Source organism: Homalodisca vitripennis, chromosome 3 (assembly GCF_021130785.1).
Source record: "Homalodisca vitripennis isolate AUS2020 chromosome 3, UT_GWSS_2.1, whole genome shotgun sequence".
NCBI lineage: Eukaryota > Metazoa > Arthropoda > Insecta > Hemiptera > Cicadellidae > Homalodisca > Homalodisca vitripennis.
In genome coordinates this window covers 45136593-45145096 of record NC_060209.1, presented here as the reverse complement: position 1 = coordinate 45145096, position 8504 = coordinate 45136593, and positions in this window count along the sequence as shown.

The following is an 8504-nucleotide window of genomic DNA, read 5'->3' as shown; positions in this document are numbered from 1 at the left end:
ATTATATTAATGTGAATTTATCGTCGTAAGAAACCATTTTGGTAAAACAGTAACTATCTCACTATTGTATAATGTATCTCATAGTTTTGGCAATTTTATAACAGAAAATAGTCATATCATATTAGAAAAAACCAACTATGACTCTAAAATTTAATATTTCAATGTAACTTAACTATAATATAACTCTATATTTCATGGACGTTTTATAGGCTATATTATTCGTTTACTTCTCTACTCTTATTTACACGATAGGGATGCATAGGGTCTAAAGTTTTAGAGTTTTCCGTTTGTGCTGAATGGAGTTACGAAAGAAACTAAAGCAAAATCTGTATGACTTTCTTTTTTTTTGTCATATAAAGGGATATAGTTAGATAATGTTAGTATAATATTTATTAATTACCTGTATTATTAAATCTTATTTTACACAAATATTTTATTAAAAATATATTGTAATTAGCCTTAAAAAGAAAATTATTATATGTTATAAACTAAACAATTACACCTTTCCACCTTCCACCATTCTCGTCCTGTCCGTCAATTTCAAATACATACGACTGTTCGAGGCAAACAGTCAATCAGTTGCAGTGTTTGTTCACCTTGTAATACACTAAAAGCCGTAACCTTTAACAATGGAGTAAGTCAGTCTGAAATAAAATTGCTATTCTATAACTTTACACGGACTTTTAAGATATATTTCAACATTGTCATTAAGAGGTTTGTATTTTTTAGTATCACTATTAAATAACATCCTAAATCAACTACCGTGTATTTTATGTATCAATTATATGACACAAAACCTATTTTGTTAAAATCATATTACTATTTTGATATACTTTGATATTCTTAGGATTGAAACCACCTCCACTATATTATTCTTAAGCAGTTTCAGGAAGATACAGCATCCATTTTTTTAAAGCAGTACACTAACATACCGGTGATTAAATATCTAAGGATCAACGAAGGAAAGATTTGCCTGTATGTGTCTTTAATCTAATATGCGGAGATGATAGTCGATAATAAAATCTCTTTCATGTGAATAAAACTATGAATAATAATTATAAATATAACATTCACTTTCTGTTCTGAAACCGAGCTAAATCGAATATGTATGATGACATTAGAAGAAACAATTATATATATATGTTATTAGCTACGTCTAAAAATATATATATACTCCCGGCGGAGCGAGTACTTTTTGTGATTCAATGTTTATTGAAATTATATATATATATATATATATATATACTGTATAATTGTTTCTTCTAATGTCATCATATATATATGAATCAAAAAAGTACTCGCTCCGCCGGGAGTATATATATATATTTTTAGACGTAGCTAATAACAACTTAATAACAATGTAAAAAATAAAAATGAGATAACATTACAAATACAATTAATAAGAGAACAGAATTTATATATTAATGTTTGTAACAATTTTTTTTGTGAACCTTAAATTTTATAACAGAGAGTAAGAGTTAGATTTTATTAACTTTGGCAGACAGGCCTGATCAACCTGGAAAATCCATATCAGCTGGCTATTAAACAGCTGCAGCTCCAGCTGGCCAAACAACAATTGACTCCTACTTCCTGTTGGACTTTGTTACTGACTGTCAGGCTTCACGAGGCTTATTCTCTCTCTCTCATGGCGATAGTTTGAAGATTGTTCAGTTGGAAATTGAGTCTCCACGAGGTTATATATAATGTCTTTACCTACATTGCTCCCTTCCTGGCCCATTACTGGATTGTTGCCAAGGTGAGGTATTTTAATATTCTTTTAAGTCAAATAATGTGTGCTACCAAGAAATTATAAATACTTTTGAATACAGATACTTGGAATTAATTTTTCTTTTCTCAACCAACCAGAGTAAATATATTAGTGAAATTAAGAAGCAGAAATTACTTGAGCCTTTATTAATTTGTAAGTTGTACTCATAAATATAAATCCTTTCAGATTGTAAATATTATCATAGTGTTTTAATGGTTCATATTTTCTTAGATCCAAACATATGTTGTTGCAATGGTTAGAACTTTTATTTTAAATAATGCATTTGAAATAACAACAAAATGTACTTTAGGTAATAAATAGTGTTGTGTGGCCTATAAGTTAAAAAATTATCTGTTAGTCTGTTTTATTTTTGCTGTTGTTTGTAAATTCAGGATAATAAATGTTGGTAATTTATGCTACGTGCTTTGTCAAAATGTAAGTAAGAAAAGGCATTTGTAGAATAGGAAACAAATATGAAAAGATTTTTTCAAGTGAATTCTATTTAAAGCTTATTTTAGTTAATAATTTATTGTTGGAATTTAATTAACTATATCTCATTATATTGACTACTGTAGATTGAGTAATTGACTAATAGTTAATTTTTGGGGTTATTTACATTACAAACCGATTATATATCTCTCAAAATACTTCATGTTAAGATTATTTCACGGAATATTTAGGTTTCATTGTTATTATTGTTAACATAAAATTTTACGTGCTATTCTGAAGCAACTATTATACATCTTTTAGTGTCAAATATTTTTGTAGATTCTATTGTCTGAATTGTGCTCAGGGATTTGTTCGGGAGCGGTTTGTGTGCCTCCACATAGGTCTGCGTACCACTACCTACCCAGTGCCCGTGCCTTACCTGCTACTGTGCCTTCCTCCCTGACCGTGAGCCCTTACGGAGGCGTATGATTGTGATCTACGTAGTTGAATAATTACTTATAAATATCTTTCTTTATTGGATACATATTGATGTTTAATGTGCTTTGTGTAAATATGTGTCTAGTTTATGTAAGTATTGTTTGATTGATATCTATGGGTAAAATACCAGAAGTACTAGTGGCCGGCCAAGGTAATGTTGTTTAGTGTATAATTACTGGTGTTTAGGGTATATTGTATTGATAAATCTAAGGGTTACCTGTACCCTCAGACTGTTGAGATCCAAATACAGAAATGGTAATCAAACCTTTTTCCATGATATGAAATGTAAAATTACATAATTTTAATAAATATTTCATTTGATAAATGTTTCTTGTGCAATAAAAAAAAAACAGGCTCTTAGAATTTTTCTAAACTTAATGATTACATTGAATGAGTTTAGCTTTCTTACATGTATTTCCTTTTCTTAAATTTACCTTGTATTTAACTCACTCTTACTTTGGTTGGTTATAAGGTCATTAATTTTACAACATCATTCAGTAACGGGTCTTTTCCTTGTTCTGACTCCGTTCTCCTACCACACTACTACTGGAAACAAGGTGGCGCCCTCGGATAGTACCATTAACAGTTAACTCTACTACGCCGTTAACTTGTGAAAACCACACCTACCCTTCCCACCCCCTAGACTGAGCAAACTGGGACCGCTACATTTGGCGCTGTCAACGTGGGACCTGGCTTGTGTGGGGACTATATAATATATTTGTGAATTTTTTTTTGTTCTGATGGTGATTGATATGGACATTATGGTTGGTTAACTTGTTGTATATTGCAACACTTTTGTCGGTACTCGTAATTATTAGTGGTTTTGTTTACTGACTGTTACACCTCTATTATCTTTTCTTATATTGTGTGAGTGTTCGTTTTTCACTTTGGAATTTGGTTTCTGCTGTCACCATGAATGCATATTATTTACGTCGTCATGAAAATGAATATGAGTTGAAACTTAGAGGTTTAGCTACTACAGGAAATGCAAATGAATTGAGATCCAGGCTCTCTCAAGCTTTTCTTGATAATGTTGAGATTAAGGAAGACGTTATCAGTAATCTAAATGCTGAAACCGAACTTGAAGAATGTGAGGAAAAATTCAATGACCTGTCAAAGCTAGTTGAAGATTATGAAGGAAATACAAAAGACAATGAATATCGAAGACTTTCTGCCCGCCTTTGGCATCTTTACTTGCGAGTGGAGCGTATACCTGTGGATCTGGACTGGGATAAAGACACAGCGGAGGAGAAAGACGACTTATTACAGAGATCGAAAACACATGCTAGATAACTTCCTTTCCCTCTCATCTAAGGTAGCGGAGAAGCTGGACGGTGCTGAAGAAAAGAAGGCGAGTGAAGATACGTCAGTGAATACTGCGGAAGAAGGTGGCACTTCCCAAGGTGCCAATACAGAAACTCCACCCTCTCAAGGAAATGTAAATCGGAAGAATATCGCACAAGAAAAGCACCTTCCCCCTCTTGGACATGCTGGACAAGGAAAATCTACTATGGTTGGAAATAGGAAACTGAAACCTGATGAGTCATGTATAGAGGCAGAAACTGCAAAGCCTATACCAGTCTTCAAATGGGGTTTACAGTTTAGTAATGGTCCTGGCCAGAGCATTGGTGCATTTTTGCAGCGGGTTGAGGAACTTCGTCATGCTCGCGGAGTTTCTGAAGCTCAACTTTTTAGGTCAGCAGTTGATTTATTTACCGGCAATGCTTTAATTTGGTATCGGTCGACCGTGGGCAGAGTCAATTCCTGGGAGCAATTGTGTACGGAGATGAAACTTGTTTTTCAGACGCCGGATTATGACGATATGTTGCTGCAGGAGATTATGAACAGAACTCAAGGCGATCAAGAGCATATTGATCTTTTCATTGCTTCTATGGAGGGTCTTTATGGTCGTTTGTCAAATCCAATTCCGGAACCCATCAGGCTTCGTCAGATCCTTAAGAATCTAAATCATTATTTGCAGGATAAACTCTGTATGTTTGTGATCTCTTCTATTGATGAACTCCGACAAATGGGACGTAAGGCTGAGCTGGGAAGATTGAGAACTACAAATAGTAGGCCTCCTCCTAGGCCAAGCACCGTCTTAGAACCTGATCTAGCTTACTCTCGCACTTATAATCGCAAGAACTCCTCAAATCATCAAGTTCATGCACTTAATAAACCTACGAGTTTTGCCCCAAGTAAGTCCAAATGTTGGAATTGTGGTGAGGAAGGCCACATGTACAGTAATTGTCCTAAAGAGAGGCAACTTTTCTGCTATGGCTGTGGGCATGCTGGTTATCGCAAAACAACCTGTCCTAAGTGTATTCAAAAAAACGGGGTACGAAGGGAGCCTCCTCGGGCATCTTAGGAGTACCTCCCTTATCTTATTTACCGTCAACCATTAAGTTGTCCAATTGTGATTTGGCTTCATTGCCTAAAGGTATAAATTTTCTGATTGAAACTTCCGCTAATGGTCCGCGACCTTATCTACCAATTCGAATTTTTGGATTTAGTTGCAAAGCATTGTTAGATTCTGGAGCTTCAAATACAGTGATCGGAAGAGACCTGATGTGGATTTTTGATAAGTTCCCGGCAAAAATTCGGCCATTGTCCAACCAATTTGTAGAAACTGTGGACCACCAGAAACATAAGATTATTGGAAGATCCAACATTCCTATTACTCTCGCTCATAAAACAAAACATTTATCTGTCGTTGTTGTACCTTCTCTATCTCAAACAATTATTTTGGGGATAGATTTTTGGAATGCTATGCATATTGTTATGGACGCCTATGAGAAGTCCTGGGAATTTTCTGAGAACCCACCAACACGAGGCCAGATATGTGCAATTGGTCTACAAGACTCTACCGTATTGACTACGTCACAAAGGGAAGACTTAAATAATCTTTTGGAGAAGTACTTTTGCAATCAAGGAGAGAAATTAGGAAGAACCCATTTAGTGCAGCATAAAATTGACACTGGAGATGCTTCTCCCATAAAGCAACGCTACTATCCCATGTCTCCCGCTAGATTGCAGCTTGTGTATGCCGAACTTGATAAAATGATTGAACAGGGCGTTGTAGAACCTTCAAGAAGTGCTTGGTCCTCCCCAATCATACTTGTGGACAAACCTGATGGTGGCCAAAGGTTTTGCGTCGATTTCCGGAAAGTCAACTCAGTCACTTGCAGAGATGCTTACCCCTTACCTCATGTCACTTCGATTTTGGATCGCTTAAGGGATGCCCAATACTTGTCTGCGTTGGATATCAAAAGCGCTTACTGGCAGATTCCCCTTGAAGCTTCAAGTAAAGAGAAAACTGCCTTTACAATCCAAGGAAGAGGTCTTTTCCACTTTAATGTTCTCCCATTTGGACTCCACAATGCACCAGCCACCTGGCAACGATTGGTTGATAATATATTAGGGATGGACTTGGAACCTTTTGTCTTTATCTACCTTGATGACGTAATAATAGTCACACAGACCTTTGAGAAACATCTTGAAATTCTGGAAGAAGTCTTCAAGCGGCTAGCAGCAGCTAATCTAACCTTAAATCAAGACAAGTGCCGATTTTGCCAACCTGAACTTCGATATTTGGGCTATATTGTCGATGCTAATGGCCTGAGAGTTGACCCTGAAAAGGTGAAAGCCATTTTGGAAATTCCTACCCCTCGCTCAGTGAAGGAAGTCCGTGCATTCTGCGGTACTGCAAGTTGGTATCGGAGGTTTATCCCAAATTTTGCCTCTCGTCTTTATCCTCTTACTTCAATGCTGAGGAAACATAACAACTTTAAGTGGACCATTGAAGCTCAGAATGCTTTTGAAGATATTAAGGGTAACCTTGTAAAATCTCCAATCCTTTCTTGCCCAGACTTTGGGAAGGAATTTACCATTTCTTGTGACGCTTCGGCTGTTGGTGTTGGAGCGGTACTCTCCCAGATGTCAGAGGAAGGAGAAAATGTGATTGCCTATGCAAGTCGGACATTGAGCAAAACTGAGCAAAAGTTTTCTGCTACAGAGCGGGAGTGTTTGGCCGTCATTTGGTCAATTGAAAAGTTCCGCCCTTATATAGAAGGAGTTCACTTTGTTGTTGTAACTGACCATCACAGTTTGTTATGGCTTCATAATTTAAAAGATCCTCAAGGAAGATTGGCACGGTGGGCATTACGTCTTCAACCTTTTAACTTCACTTTGCTGCATCGCAAAGGTAAAGAACACGTCGTTCCGGATCTTTTATCTAGGAACCCATTAGAATCTGTACCTGCAGAATTTATCGTTGATTCCCTCACTAACTGTTTTCCGATTGGGGACAAGTGGTATCTGAAGATGATCGACTCAGTAAAAGAAAAGCCTGACCTTTACTCTTCATGGAAAGTTGTCGATAATCAGCTCTGGAAGTGTGTCCCTTCATCTACTTCGGTTGGTGATGAGCAAGAAGATTGGAAGCTAGTTGTACCCAAGGATCAGCGTGGGAAACTCTTCAAACAATTTCATGACGCTCCTACATCTGGACACTTGGGCACGTATAAAACCTACCACAGACTCTTACAGAAGTACTATTGGCCTAAGATGAGGAAGGACACCGCAACATATGTCTCTCGCTGTAGGGTGTGTCAGCAAGCTAAGTCGGCTACCTTAAAGCCAGCAGGACTTATGGGGTCTCAGAGAGTAGTGGACCGACCGTGGCAGACAATAAGTCTGGATCTGATGGGACCTTTTGTAAGATCATCAAGAGGTTACAAGTACCTGATGGTAGTGGTGGATTACTTCAGCAGGTATACCCTTCTGTTTCCATTAAGAGCAGCAACTGCAAGACTTGTTGCTAAAAATTTGGAGGAAGATGTATTCTTGGTATATGGGGTTCCTAACATTGTGATTTGAGACAATGGATCTGAATTCATTGGTCAACCATTTCGAGATTTGCTCAAGGAATATAAAGTGAAGACTATCTACACTCCTAGTCATCATCCTCAAGCAAACCCAACGGAGCGGGTGAACCGAACTATAGGGAACATGTTGAGATCTTATGTTGGGGATAGTCACCGCAATTGGGATATTAAGTTACCTCAGATAGGGTGTGCCCTACGAACGGCAGTACATGAGACCACTGGTCATTCCCCAGCCTTTCTTGTATTCGGACATGAGATCAACTTATCGGGTGAGGGATCTGGGAATCTTGGTGAAGAAGATTTGCCTCAGCTTTCCGATGCAGGTGATCACCTCCAGAAACTGACGCGCTTGAATAAAGTTTTTAAGGAGATCAAAGAAAGGATGAAGAGGGCACATGAGATTAATGCTAAACGATACAACCTGCGGAGGAGAGAGCAGCAGTTTAAAGAAGGTCAACTTGTATGGAAGAGGAACTTCACCCAAGCGGATGCAGTCAACTACAAGTCATCCAAACTCTTTCCAAAATTTGTTGGGCCTTACCGAATTAAGAAGAAAATATCTCCAGTGACCTATCAGCTCCAATCAGAAGATGGGCAATTCATGGGCACCTGGCATACCTCGGACTTAAAACCTTATCTTCAGTAACGGATGAAAATTTGGGAAATTTTCTCATGAGAGAGGGGGTGGTGTAACAATTTTTTTGTGAACCTTAAATTTTATAACAGAGAGTAAGAGTTAGATTTTATTAACTTTGGCAGACAGGCCTGATCAACCTGGAAAATCCATATCAGCTGGCTATTAAACAGCTGCAGCTCCAGCTGGCCAAACAACAATTGACTCCTACTTCCTGTTGGACTTTGTTACTGACTGTCAGGCTTCACGAGGCTTATTCTCTCTCTCTCATGGCGATAGTTTGAAGATT